Source organism: Crocuta crocuta, unplaced genomic scaffold (genome assembly GCF_008692635.1).
Source record: "Crocuta crocuta isolate KB4526 unplaced genomic scaffold, BGI_CrCroc_1.0 scaffold637, whole genome shotgun sequence".
Lineage (NCBI taxonomy): Eukaryota > Metazoa > Chordata > Mammalia > Carnivora > Hyaenidae > Crocuta > Crocuta crocuta.
Genome location: NW_027531282.1, coordinates 837,161 through 853,259, shown reverse-complemented (window position 1 = coordinate 853,259; position 16,099 = coordinate 837,161).

The window sequence follows — 16,099 nt, the reverse complement described above, 5'->3', positions numbered from 1 at the left end:
ATAATTTAGGAGTCTGTAATAGAGGTTAATGATATTAGGAGGCTGTGAATGAACATTATACATAAAAGGTAACCTTTGTGCTTGAGAACAAGGTTGGGCATTTTGGTCACAACTACGAATAAATTCGAGGTAAAAATAGATTCTCTAGGTCCAGTTTAGATGATAAATGGGGGGAGGAAGACGTGAATGATGAAGCTGTATCTTAGTAAGTAGTGATTCACTTAATAAATGTGGGGCTGGCAGAGAAAATAAAGCCAAAGGAAATGAAAGCACCTACAGAGAGCACCAGTTTCTCAAAATAAGCAGCGCCAACTCTGAATATTGTATTCTTCTCGACTGTCCTGAATATTTCAGAAAGTAACACAAATATATAGTCAAAATTCAGCAGCTATTACAATTCTCACATCCTAGCAAATCACACTAAGTGATAATAAAGCCATTATGGTTAAGTAATGCTTCAATGCATTGAGAAAAAAAATGATCATATGTAGAGTTTAAGTGGAGGAAATATATCAGAATTTAGACGCTGAAGACTTTCTTTATAGCAAAAACTGCTTCTAACATCTAAACCTGTCAGTGATTAACTGGGATTTTCTTCTTTGAAACAATTCTCTGTGTCTCAGTATTTCTTACTTGTTCTCTCTCTCTCTGTCTCTCCAGCTCCCTCTCTGAATTGCACTGTCAGGGTCCCCATATTATGGTCTGGGATTTCATTTTCAATTTTTTCTACATGTTTTTATTGTGATAGCAAATCTTTTGGTATTTAACAGTAGCTCCTTGTGCTAAAATGTAGACATCTCTGCACTAGAGAATTCCAGATTCTCCTTTTTCCTTATATTATGAGAAAAAGACAAACTATCATATTCATTATTTTCTCAGACAACTGAAATTTAATTTCTGATATATTAAGTCAGTAGGAGAATCTCAAATAAATTCCATTATTAAAATCAGCAAATTACTGTGGGCTTTCCAATTACTTCATATTACATTAATCACTATATTCATATTCAACCATATAGTATGGCTTCAGTTGTAAATATTCTTTAAATAATGAAGAATTTTACATACATTTGAGATAAGATTGTAAAAAGACAATATGTAAATTTTCACGAAAATCACAAAAATATTATATAAAGACACTTTTCCTTCTGAACTTAAAGACAGGCCCTTATTATAATTCAGATTCCCATTATCATAGGTCTTTATTGTGAAATGAAAAATCTTGGGGATGATTATTTTGTTCATGTATCTATTTATTTAGTCCCTCCTTTGTGCCAAAAGTTGTCCATCCATGTTTAGAAGGATTATTTGTATTATCTTTTTTTCTGAAGAAATGTTTTGCCTAAAGGGATATTTTGTTATTTTAAAAGTTAAATGGAATAGAATTAATGAATTCCATCAGTAGATATAAGTATCAATAGAGGTGTATAAAATGAGTGGGGGGTTCATTTTGTAGTAGACACTGTGATGGGGATTCCTAATGGAAAGGGATGTATTTCCTGCCTCCATGGGTAGTAAAGCTTTGAGTACATGAAAAGGGATTACAGAGAAATGAGTCCCTAACTGGATGGTGGAAGATACCAGTAGAGATTACAGGAAGCGGTTGATATTTAAATTGTGTAAAATATGAGGGCTATTTCTCCATATAAATAATAAAACTGATACTGATAATGGACAGTGCTACAGGTGTTTACTTTGGCTTATTTAAAATAGTATGTCTTGGGGCGCCTGGGTGAATCAGTCGATTAAGCTTCTGACTTTGGTTCAGGTCATGATTTCATGGTCTGGGTTCGAGCCCATTGTCAGGCTCTGTGCTGACAGCTCAGAGCCTGAAGCCTGTTTTGGATTCTGTGTCTCCCTCTCTCTTTCTCATCCTCTGACTCTTTCTCTCTCTGTTTCTCAAAAATAAATAAACATTAAATTTTTTTTAAATATAATAAGATAGTATGCCATGACACTTGATTTCCAAGAAACATCTAGATCCTTATTTTGGATACAGTTAAATGAATAATTTGTCCTTGATGAGCTTGAAGTTTTGTCTGTAAATGAGAGATCTAAACAAGTGAAACCACTATAGAAACATAAGGGTGGAAGGTAGCTAAGAAGGACACACCTTCTAAACATATTCCAAAGCACAAGTCAGTATCAATGTCAATACTTAGTAATGAGGAGACTGGGGGGCGCCCCAGCAGTAGTCATGAGACTGCCTTGAAGACATGATGAACATGGCCCCAAAGCATGTACCAGATTCCTATTGAAACTGCCCAGATCCTGTAATTTCCTATAAACCCCCCTCAGCCTTTCACCCTGGGTGAGCTTGCATTCTTGGAGGTATTGGCCTGCTGCAGCCTCCTTTGTCTGGCAAACAAATAAACTATCCTCCTTCTTCACACCTAAACTCTATCTTCATATGACTTATTTCAGCTCAGGAGCACAGAGTTTGGTTTTTGAGAACACAAGGAAGAAGCTAAAACTTATTCCATCTTTACAGTTCAGTTATATCCTTTGAATTTTTTTGGTGTGTGTTACATGCTGCCATGTCACCTTAATTCTCTATTTAAGCTATCTTTATAACCACTTGCTTTCCAGAAATAGCTAGAACCTACTCTAACAGCAGAGTAACCAAAAGTCCCAAATAAAGCTAGAGTTAGTCTTAATAGTTTTATAATAAATTTTCTGTTGGAATCTAGGGCAGTGTCAGTCTTGAGACTTGAGGCTAGATAATTCTTTGCTGTGGTGGGGCTGTCTTGTGCTTTGGAATATGTTTAGAAGTACCCCGGGGCTCTATCCACTAGATGGCAGTAGTACTTCCCTCCCCAGTGGTGACAAGATTCTCTCTGGACAAGTCAAATGTCCTTTGTAACCTGTAGGGTTGCCAGTTAAAATGCACGATACCCACTTAAATTTGAATTTCAGATAACCAAAAAAATATATACTTGAGATTTAGGCATATCTCAAATATTGCAGAGATCAGAGATAAATGTTGTTTATCTGAAATTCAAATTTAACTCTACATTTTCATTTTAAATCTGGCAATTCCACTTGAGTTTGAAGGAAGTGTGTGTATAGAAAGGGGCACAGTTGCCACAATTGAGAACCACTAACTGAAGGTTATATTAAAAAATAAAATATAAATAAAGTGTTATATGCGTAATTTTGGCATTGCCATGTGTTTAAAGCATTTAGCTAAATGGGTTATTGTTACTGTTAATATAATTATTTTGGTATGTTCAAACGTCTGCCAATAGTGGAAAAGAAAGTATAATGTACCACTTAGTTTCATTATGGGGTTTCAGTTCTTGAGGAATTTAGTACTTTGACTGATAGCTTTAAAGACAAGTGGCTCCATTGACTCCAGTTTTCTGCAGCATTCATTAAGCTGGAGGCAGGCTTTCTTCAGATATAAAAATGATGGATGGAATTCAGGACCTGATAGTTGTTCTCATGATACCATAGACATTAGGAATATGCGTTTGCCCTCTGAGTAAAGCCTACACACTCTGCCACGTAAATCCCCAAGTGTATAGATGTTGAACCACTTAATCTGCTCTGGGCCCATGTCGCCTAATCCTGCAGTTGATATAATCATCTTCAGACACTTACAGGTCTCTTGACAACGCAGCTAAAGAAGATAAAAAGACAAGGTGAACTTGTGTTTGCCCTCTCATTAAATTTTGCAAGCTGCTAGGTTTAAGTTTCTATTTTATGGACCACTTAGGCAACTATTAACCTTTAAAAATACATTAGCATTTTTATTTCAGACTTTCAAGAAGACACAGATGAAAATAGAAATTAATGATAGTGGGGGAATTCTGACTTACAAATTGATATTCAAATGTTTGAAACATTTTTCCTCTACCGTATAAAGAAAATATTCCAAATAATCCACCTATTCTAGTTCTCTTTTAAAACTGGCTATATCTTTTGTTGGTACAAATTTTAGTGTAATGGCAGTAAGCATATCAAGGTTTATTGAAATACAGTGTTAGAGAAGAATTACTGATGTTCTATTACTTTAAATTGAAAGATGATGAAGACTTAAATGAGCAGAGAGAGACTCATTTTTAAACAATAAAATGGAATCTATTTGCCTTATAAGATGATAATTAAATAAAATTTTATTAGGGCTTTTAAAATTTCATTTTAAAATTTGCATTGGCTAGAAATTGTCTTCTATAATGTGGATAATTTAGGCAGATAATGATTAACAACATAAAGTACTATGATTTGTTTTAACATCATTAGTTATCAAAATGTTCTTTCTTTTTGCTGGCAGGATGGAGAAAATCTGGTATTTTTACTATTAGTCTTAGAACACTTAAAAATGTCTTTAAAAATACACAAATATTATTCTTAAGGGTGCATTTTTGGCCTTGTGATTATTTGCTTTATTTTTGTAAATTTGGAGCCAATCCATTAGACTTCGGACACTAAAACAGTCAGCCATTCACAGCTTGAAAGGCCTGTATAGAACTTTAAAGTTTAATATTAAGAGCATGTAATATACCAGGCTAATTACACATGGCGCAGGAATGACATCTGTTTTATTGTGTGTCCTTCAAAACCAGCACTTTCAGGAAAGTTATAAAGAGCATCTAATGCAGCTTCAAATTCACAAATAAAATTCCTGGGGCACCTGGGTGGCTCATTCGGTTAAGCATCCAACTCTTGGTTTCAGCTTAGGTCATAATCTCATGGTTGGTGAGTTTGACACCCACATAGGCTTCTTTGCTAGCAACATGGAGCCTGCTTGTTATTATTGATTCTCTGTCTCCCTCTCTCTGCCCCTCCTCTGCTCATGCTCTGTCTCTCAAAATAAATAAATATGAAAAAATTTAAGTGTTTAAAAATAAAATTCCTAAACATGCCTGCTTACAATGAACATGATCTGTTCTATGTGTGTATGATACAAAAATGGTTAAACCAGGGACCTACTGGCTGAAAGGGTTGGAAAAGAGAGAAGGAATTTTAAAGTCTTCACTTCCTTCTTTTTTCTATTAATGTGTACTTGGAACTGACACAGAGTGATTTGTTGCATGCATATGGTTATAGATTCTGTTTTCTTAAGCAAGATGTAAGAAAGCTGGAGCCTTTTCCTCTTTAAGCTACTTTCTTCATTAAGAAACTCAATGACAAAATATGAGACATTGCCAAACCTCATGGTTAAAGCAAAAAGTAGAATAAAGAATAACCGCCAAGCAGTGTTTGGGATGGAAAAGCACTAACCCTGAAGTAAGAAAAAAACAGATATTTAAGATAGTAAAGAAGGTAAAGGTTTGTGGGTGGGAGGGGTACCCAAGACTGTTTGATAGCTTAGCTGCAGAAAGAGCCTGTATTAAGGAAAACGTCAACTGAAAGTACTGTTTTCCAAATGTACTTTAAGAAGCTAAGACCGCATGAGAGCTGAGGCTCATGAGGACTGGGCACTCGCACAGGTGGCACATGAACCTCCTCTCTCCATCGTCACTGCCCCATGCTCTAGCTAAATTGTGGTGGGAGGTAGATTAAAACATGGCCTCAGACACGCCAGTGTTAAGTGGCAAATGACAACTATGTAACAGTTAATGAGGTTTGGAGACTGGTAGAATAAATGGCTAAAATTGTAAGGTGGAAAATTGTAGTAATGACATTTTGGATCAACGTGAGGTATTTTATGTCCTTTCTGGAAGCAGAAGACTGGGTTAGTATAATTTAATTTAGGGAATGAATAATAATTTCTAGCTATGATATTCTTATCTTTACAATATTGTACCCCTAGATACTAACAAGTTGTCTGGTAATTTTACTTAATTTATATCAAATTTAGAAGACCATTGTGCTAAACTGATTCATACTGAATCTATTTTTCTTAATAAAGTTGATACAATATCAACTTTAAAAAACTTTATTATTATTATTATTTTTATTTTAGAGAANTTCTAGCTATGATATTCTTATCTTTACAATATTGTACCCCTAGATACTAACAAGTTGTCTGGTAATTTTACTTAATTTATATCAAATTTAGAAGACCATTGTGCTAAACTGATTCATACTGAATCTATTTTTCTTAATAAAGTTGATACAATATCAACTTTAAAAAACTTTATTATTATTATTATTATTTTTATTTTAGAGAGGGAGAAACAGAGCATGAATAGGGGAGAGGCACAGAGAGAGAGAGAGAGAGATTCTTAAGGAAAGAGAGAGAGAGAGAGAGTCAGAGTCTTAAGCAGGCTCTATGCTCAGTATGGAGCCAGATGCAGGGCTAGATCCTATGACCCTGAGATCATGACCTGAGCTGAAATCAAGAATTGGTGGCCCAAGTGACTGAGCCACCAGGGCACTCCATGATATCAACTTCTTTGATGAGTAAAAAGGCAGGTAAAATCTTAAATTTTTTTAAGATTTATTAAAATATAAAGATAAGTCTATTAAAAAAGATTTATTGTCTTAAATTTAGCAAAAATCCAAGTTTCTTTTGATTTAGAAAACATTTCAGAAAAAATTGTGAATTTTATTTTCTTAGGTTTAAATATCTGATTTTGAATCTTCAGAGTTTTCCTTAGTTTGTTGGATGCTACCACATTAGAAATGAAGGCCAAACAGGGTGGGTTTATGAAGTGATGTATTTTCTCCCTGGAAACTTTTAAGCCTTGAACACAAAAACATTCTGAAAATTCATCATTGTTTAGTTTTGGTGCAAACCATTCAATATGGCTTTAATTAGCTTTCAAAGTCTCCAGCACAAAACAGAGTCATGGCAGAAATAAATTGTTTAAAGGAAAAATACAGACTGTGCTGAAATGCACAGCCTAATCTTCAAGAAATACTATATTCTAAGCACAACGTAGTGTTGCCTTCATATTGCCTTTGCCTCATTTTGATTTAAAAATGTGTTTCTTCCATTTTCCATAGAATATAAATAGCTTCAGAAATTTAAAGTTAACTTTGAAAATTGTAGCCAACAGTGCTTTTTCTGCAAGAGTTCACATTTGCTATTCAAACAGTGAACACTTAAAACTTTCTTTATCACTTATCATGTTCTTTGAGATGGTGTTTATTCACAAATTATTGAAAATGGAATACAAGGATGTGAATCCCAAATGGGAAATAGCACTATTGAGGACTCTTGGTCATCTTCACTTGAGCTCTAAGGTTATGTCCAACTGTAACATTTCTATGTCAGGAAGGGCAAATGACTCCTGGATAGGAGGAAAGCTAGTGAAATATAAAATGAAGCAGTTGCTTAGAGGGTAGATTTGAAATAGTCTTTGGAAAACTACAAGTTTTGAATGTATTTTCCCTGGAAATTGATGCTATGGTAATTCTCCCAAATTATGCTTGGGATTATAAATCAATATGAATTATTTCCCAACTGATTATGCTGAAAGATATCTTGTATTTTATCAATATGTTAATTTTTATTCTCAGAAAATTCTTTATTATCTCATTTTCCTTTAATGGGACTTCTCTCCAAAACTGGGCAGTTGTTTTTTACCATTTGAAACATAAAGAGACGTATAAAAATATATCAAATGGCTTGTTTCCACTGAAAGAAGCAGAGATACTTTCTATTCTTTCTGTCTTGTGCATGTAAAAACTTAGTTTTACAAGATGTCAAAAACAACAACAAATGTCTGGATATGGCAATATTGAAGTTCTATTTTCTTTTCGGTATGAAGGGTGCTTTTCCATGGAAACTATGTCATTTTCATTACGCAGGTAATAGCTGCTCCCTCTAGCCTGTGAGTTTAAAGATTTCAGTTTCCAAGAACAGGACCCAACAATCATTCTGGTTTCCTATGCTGTCAAGTTATACAACCAAAACATATGATATTCCAGCCTAAACCTCTCCATCCCAGCAATGCCAGTGAGTGACATGACCTTGGGCTAATATTTCTATATTTCCCATTTCTCACCAGTAAAATAATACTTACCCCATAGAGAGTGGTAAGAACTAAATGAGTTAGCATACACAAAACTTTTAGAACCTAGTTAGAGGTCAATAAATAAGTTATTGTAAGTTTATTATTAGCATATGAGTTTGTAAACACTATGATTATCTTTAAGAACAATCAGAATAGTAATTGTCATTTTTTTCACACATTTACATGAATTCTCAAATGAAACATGCATAGCAATTAGTAACTACTAATCCTAACCTCATTTTACAAATGAGAACACTGAGATCATGGGAAAGTTCATTAAAATCGCTCACACAACTAGTAAATGTAGAGTATGTACTATAAATCCATGGAGTTTGACTGCAGAGCCATGATCATTAAGAGGCATAATAGATGGTGCCTTCTATATCTCAGATCAGATTCTCTTTCCTCTTGACTTCCAGATGCATACTAAGATTATTTGTCTTATATAAATTGATAAAAGTGCTCATTTCTTTCTATATGCATTGATTGAGAGAAAATCTAGTTAGTAGTTTTAAAGAGAATATCTCTCTGATCCTTTTGCATCTTTTCTAAGCTTGTGAAGAGGCAAGCATGCCAACAAACCTGAGTTAGATTGGATTACTTTGTGGCCATAGGAATGTTAGACAGCCAGGTGGGTAAATCAGGTTAATGAAGGAACACATAAATTAGGGTCTCTCCTATTGGGAAACTCAATTCTTCAATCACTCGTAAGAAAAGTTCTCTGACTGTTTTGCCACTTTTGTCCTCAAGCTACACATTTGTCCTCTCAGACATAGAAAAGTGTGCACCACATCTTCCCATCATCCCTATTTACTAAAATATCTATTTGACAGTCATGTCATAGTATTATAAATTGTACATTTTTATAATTTAGTAAAATCGATATGCTGCACAACTTGAAAGATTCTGTACTAACATAATTCAGTCCTGATTTTTGATGTCCAACTAGTATTAATATATATTGGTGAAATTATAATGTGGCCTGCTTACTCTTTTCAATGTCTGATTGTCTGTAATCATGATTAAGGGGAAGTAAGTGTGACTAAGGAAATCATTAGTGTGCACTTCTTTTATTATTAACTGTACTTAAACCCAGGATACAATCTTAATATGTCCCTAAAAGAGCGTTGATATCACTTAATGCATAAAGGGCAAAACACATTCCCTTAGAACGGGAAAGCAAAAAGATAAAACTGCTTTATATCATCGCTTCCATTAGAACAGAAAGATAGCTTCAATAATTTAACATTTTTCTTAACTTTAAAACAAAACGGGGTGATGATGCCAGAAAATTGTATTTAAAACCCTATTTACATAGCATATGCTAAGCATATATTTCGAGTTTTATGAATTTACTTCATTAGAATTCCTGTTTGTAGAATCTTTATTATATTATCAGAGTGTTCAATTTCTTCTGCCCACTTGGCTAACTGATCAGTCCCATCAATACTGAACCCCATGAATTGTACTGATTATGGTCTCTGTGCTCAGAATTCTTACTCTTAATTAAGTGGTGATGTTCATAAATTTCAGACCATGAATTGTCCAGGAAGCTACCATTAGAATGTTTATCAGCCGATCAAATCTCCTAATTCTCTCGTTTTAGGAAATGAAATGTGGCTTCTATATAACATTGAATGTGATGGATACAGAGTGTTTGTTAGATTGGCCTTCTTTCTTTTCATAAGCACTAATATTTTGGAAGATAAATAGTACTTGATGCTTCATTTACTTTGATTGTTTTTAATCTCAAGATACTTTGGGAAATTTATTATGCTATAAAGCTTGAGTTAGCTACAGCTTTTCTATTCTGATCCAAATAAGGAATAGTCATCAAAACTTCAGTAATTCAGAAACATTGTGTCATGGTTATAGCAACAAAACCATTTCAGAATGAAACTAATTATTGATTATCCCCAGGGCTTCTGAGATCAAGTATGCCTCAGTATAGTTAATTATTCCCCCAGCCCTGCAGAGTTTTTGCAATGGCAGGTTCAATTTACTTAGCAAAAGTATTGCTTTGTAAGATTTGCTGATGAGTCAGTTAGACAGTCATTAATTGGGTGGCGATTGGAAATGTGGTGTTGTCCAGTTGGGAAATGGGCTGCTCCAATAATTAATGTATACTAATGTGTTGCCCAGTTGGGAAATGGGCTGCTCCAATAATTAATGTATACTAATGCCAGCATTAACGACCTTGAGCTTTCCCCCATGTATCCAAGGAAAAACAAATCAAAGAACTATTCAAGGAAAAATAGATTTTGCTGAACTGGTATGTTTTTGAGACACAGATTCAGATTGCTTATTGAATGTACCAAAAACCTCAAAATTTCAGGCTAACAGTAGCTGTCCTAAACTGAATAAAAAACTAAGTATTGGGAAACTCATAATTAATTTTCACAGTATTGTATTTTCAATATTATTTATTAAGTAGCTGGTTTCTGTCTCTTTAAGGAAGATTTTTTTCATTGCTAATAGCCTTCAAAATATAATAATTACAACATTCCCCATTTTAAATGAATTATATAAAGAGTATTAAGGAGTTTATTGAAACAAACCATCCAATTTCTCAAATGGATGTTCACTTTTCTTCTTGGAACATAAGATAATTAAGATAATAGAATTATGCTATATTCTTATTTATGAAACTTATCCCAAATTGTTAATATACTTTGCTGAGTGAATTGTAATCTCTACATTAACACTATTAAGTTGAGGCTGTGTGGAAGTTGCATAAATCTGATTTTCAGGAAAAATCCTTGTAATTTTTATAGTCATATTCTAAAAGAAATGTAAGATCAAGCCTGAGTTAGGCAAAGAGGAGAATACATCTGGCTAAAAATTGGCTTGTAATGTATATAAGAATGGATGTAATCTTTTTCAAAATACCATACTTCATATTCTGAAAACTATATTCTAATTTCTTTGTGGGATGCAAAAGAAATGATCTTGATATATGTGATCCAGTGATCTACTACAAATTTAATATAAATTATGTACACTCATGGGTGAAATATTTAGAAAGTATAGATAGCAATGTATAATTAGGTCAACATTAATATCACATAAAAATATATCTAGGCTGAAAGGGCAGAGAATAGAGATTCAGTCTCCCTGCACAAAGTCAGGTCTGCAGAAGTGGTCTGAAAATTGTCCCTAGGGCAATCGGGTGGCTCAGTCAGTTTAGCATCTGCCTCGATTTCAGCTCTGGTCATGTTGATCTCAAGGTTCACGAGATGGAGCCCTGCATCAGTCTCTGTGCTGGTAGCGTGAAGCCTGCTTTGGATTCTCTCTCTCTCACTCTCTCTGCCCCTCCCCTACTTGCACACTTGTGCACTCATGCTCTCTCATTCTCTATCAAAATAAATAAGCATTTAAAAAAGTTGATTGTCCCTAATCATCTCTCATAATTTCTCAGAGATTAATTTTTTTCCTGTTATGGGTGCTATTTGTGGCTATAGATTTATAGTAACCCTGAGAAGTTAATCAGCAATATTTCCTAAAGTATTTCTATTAAAAATTATTTTCAGTTTGAAAAATGATGGAATCACTGTGATCAAATAAATCTAAGAAACACTGAATTAAACAAATTTAAACAGTGCACATCCTAAAAGGCTTTGTAGGTCTATGCAGGTATATATTAAACATCTTTAACAGGAAGACACTGTGGGGAGTCTATCAAAAAATGACTTGGCCATGTAACTATTTTTACTACAGTACATCCCCTTATGCAAGTTTTCCAGGGAAACTATTTTGGAGAAAGCTAAAGATTAATTTGAAGGTCTAATTTTAACTGAATGTATAGAGCTCAATTAACACATTGGATTAAGTATCTCTAAAATGTTTAATATTTTAAATCATGTATAATTATATAATTACTGTTGCATCTTAAGTCATAGAAACAAAGTATAAGGTGAGTTATGAAATGTAATAATAAAATGAACTTCTATGAATCCACCAGCCAGATTTAGAATGAGAACACTGCCAACAAACTATCTAACACAGTGTACCATTCTTATCTTATCCTCTGCTCAAACATGGTGATAGCTATCTCCCTAAATCTAGTGCCAATATTCTTTTTCTTCTTAAAAACCTTCTTTGCTATGTATGTAGATATATATCCAAATGATATATTTTGTTTGTTTTGTTTAATAAAAAGTATCATATTACACATGAATGTTTATAACTTAATTTTTTGTTTATTTCTAAGATACCGCTCTGTTGCTGTTGCATACCTACAAAACATTCATTTTCTTTGCTATGCAGATACCATTGTGACAATAACATTACCTACTTATCAATACTTATGTCTTCAAATTATGAGTTATCCATGAATCTTTTAAGAATATTAAAGTCAGGATTGTTTTGATTCACTTTGTGTTTTCCAATGTTTTAAAAATGATTTATTGACTACAATTCCAGATGAGATATCAAAGATACTTTTCTTCAAGGATCCTATAATCTTGTAGGAAGTACAAACAGGCAGATCATTAGTGGGATACAATGGGATTATTATCCTACCTGCAGTACCCTGAAGGAAGGCTGATTTATTTTGATTTAGAAAGATAATAAGAACTATATAAAACAAAACAAAAATAAAACAGGGCAAAGGAGACCAGAAGTCCATGAAGCAGAAGTGATTTCCAATAGAATGGTCCATGTAACGTTATTGGGAAGTATTTGAAAAAAGACTTGAAGGAGGTATGGTACTGAATGGTTCATATAGATGGAGGATGTATATTCCAGGCAGTGCAAAAGCTAGTGCAAAATGCCTAAAGGAGTGTGCCTGATATGTATATAGACCCATCAGACCTGTGAGACAATAAAGGACTGAGAAGACGAATAGATGAAACCACTGAGGTCATGACTGAAGATCACATAGGGCATTTAGGCCGTTGTAATGACTTTGGCTTTTACTCGCTGAGCAATAAGATGCATTTGGAAGGTTTGATCAGAGAAATGCCATGATCTGACCTATTTTGAAATGAACTCCGTGGCTGTTATATTGTAAATGCTGTGAGATCAAAACAGGGAGCAACAAGATAAAAAATTTATTGCAGTAAATTGGAGTAATCCAGGTGACAGTTGTTGGTGGGTGAAATCAGGATGGCAATGGGGGTAGAAAAGAGCAGTGGTGAGACTCTGAATAGATTTTTCACGAATCATTCCATTTTACTCTTTAATTAACTTATTTGTTATACCTTCTTTTATTATTTTTATTGGTTTCATTAGAAATTAAAATATATGTCCTAATTTATTAAAATCTATAACAGTACTTTTACCACCACCCAGTCTTTTTTTTTTTTAATGTTTTATTTATTTCTGAGAGAGAGAGACAGCGTGAGCAGGGGAGGATCAGAAAGAGAGAGAGATACAGAATCTGAAACAGACTACAGGCTCTGAGCTAACTATCAGCACAGAGCCCGACGTGGGGCTCTGAACCCGCTTACCATGAGATCATGACCTAAGCCAAATCCGGTGGCTTAACTGACTGAGCCACCCAGGCACCCTTACCACCACCCAGTCTTAGAACAAGGATTAGCACTCTTTACTTCCATATACTCCCTCCCAGGACTCATCTAACTATATTCATGCTTTTTAATAATTTCACATATATTTTAAATGTTTTAAAATATTGAGATTGTATTAATGAATGCTACTTCTTATTTACCTATAGGTCTCCTTTTTAGTAATCTTCCCTGCATTGTTGAAGTTTCATCTAGGATAATTTTGCTTTTGTCTTAAGAATTACTTGATATTTCTTTTCTTTCAGACTGTAGGAAAAACGATCTCTCAGTTCTGCTCATTGATAAACATCTTTACATAGCTATCATTTTAAAGGATATTTCCAGGAGATTCAGAATCTAAGTTTGCAGTTTTTCTTTCAGGTCTTTAAAGAATTCATTTGATTTTCTTTCCATTTCCATTGTTCCTATTGAAAAGTTAGCTTTTAGTTTTACTCTTTCTGTTTAACAGTATTATGCTTTTATTTTTCTTTTGACTTTTATATTTATTTGTTGCTGTTTTTCAGCAGTTTTATTATATGTAATTAGGCACAGTTTTTGGCTTGTTTTGTTTATTTTTTTATTTTTTTAATTTTTTTAATAGTTTATTGTCAAATTAGTTTCCACATAACACTCAGTGCTCATCCCCACNCTCTCAGTGGATTCTGCGTCCTTTGTCTCCCAGTCTCTCAGGTTTTGTAAGGTTTCCAATGGCTTCAGATCTTTTCTGTGTGATGTATGGGCGCGAGTGCAAGTACGGAGCTCCTTACTTCTCCGCCATCTTGCCCCCTCTCTCCGGCTTGTTTTGTTTTGTTTAATATCTCTGTCTTGCTTTTGGATAGCTTTCTGAACTTGAAGTATGATTTTTTTTGCCAATTGTAAGAATTTTGTATTACTTTTTTTTGTATTGCTTCTGCCCCCTCTTCTCTCATTCATCCCATTCAAAAACTGAAATGACACATATGTTACAAAATTTACTCTTGTCTCATACACTGGGTGTTTCTCATATTTTTTTCTCCTGCAGATTCTAGCTTATTCTCCACTGCCTACAAAAGAGGTGTGTGTATTGTATTTTGTTCAGTTTTTAGTTGTCCTTATAGGGAGGGTTGTTTTCTGATATAGGCTGTCTCTTTTAGCTGGAAGGAATCATTCAGGGCCTTAAAAGGTAAATAAACCAAGGATTCATATCACATTGGAAGCAAAATATGAAAAGAAAAAGAAATCTAAGATCATCTCAAGATTTTTGGCTTGAGCCACTTTTTTTTTTAAAATTTTTTTTAATGTTTTATTTATTTCTAGAGAGAGAGAGAGAGAGAGGGAGGGAGTCACAGACTGAAACAGGCTCCAGCCTCCGAGNCCCCTGGCTTGAGCCACTTTTAAGTGAACGGATTTGTCATTAAATGTGTGTGCTGCAAGTTTTGAGAACAGACCTCGTTATAATAACTGAAGCTTAAGAATGGGCACTGGGCAAGAGATGTGAATAGAGGAGTCACCAGCCTAAGGAAAAACTTAAAACCAAGGATGCTGACAGTAACCTCTTCTCTTTCCAGCTCTCATTTGTCTCACAAGCCTTTTACATCTCTGGGACTTGCTGTTTATTATTCTTTATATTTTTTTCACTCTCTCAGTTCCTCATGTTCTTCTTTCCCTCTTTACCCCATCGAGATTCCATAATCTGGTATCATAGTCGTTGCCACAGATATAGTCTCTATTTCCTTATACCATCACTCTCTAGCACACTCAACAGGAAAAATCTCATCACTGATTAAGCCCAACCTTACTACCTTTCGCCTACACCTTAGAGCTTAGGTCTAGCCACAGAAAGCACACAACCATAATGCTTGATTACATTTTCCATTCTTGACAATTAAACATTTGCAGAACCTTAAGTTTGCCCAGTGATGCTCTCACTCTCAATCTCTGAGACAACCATTTCCTTACTTTGCTTTCCTCAAACATGCCATCAAGCATGCCTTCTTTCCTTCTCACATTTAGTTCATGATCTTGCTTCCTGTTGCATTGGGAGAAGTAGTACAAATTAGAGCACTTTTACCATCTCCTGCCGGATTCTCAATTGGCATCTGTGCCCTTGTGATTTATCCTCCCTCATTTCCACTGATGAGTTTTCCCTTGCTCCAAAATATGGAGAACCCATTATTTGTGGGCTGGATCCCTGCATCTTTTGTCTACTCAAAAATATTCCTAGGATTTTGTCCCATTAATATCTCTATATCATCAGGGTTCCCCTCCTCATGACTTGTTTATTTTCACCATTACTCAAATAATATATTTCTCATCTTAAAGAAAAATCATCCCTTGACCCATACCCCCGTGCAACCACTGTTCAAAATGTCTTCTTTTCTTTACATAAAAGCATCTTGACAGAGTTCTTTATACTCATTGTCTACATTTCTTCCCCCATTCTCTCCTAAATGGCTTCTTGCCTCCATCATTCCACCAAAAGGCTTTTGCAAAGATCAACAATAACTTAGATTTTGCAAGATTTAGTGATTAATGTTCAGCCAATGGGTTATTGGCTTATCTACAACATAGGTCCCAACACTTTATCTTTACCTGGTCTCCAGAATCTCATTCTCTTCATTATCCTCCTACTTCATTGGCTGATGGTCACAGCTTTGTCTTTTCACCATTCCTTCCTCATTCCTAATGTGATGCCCTGGGCTT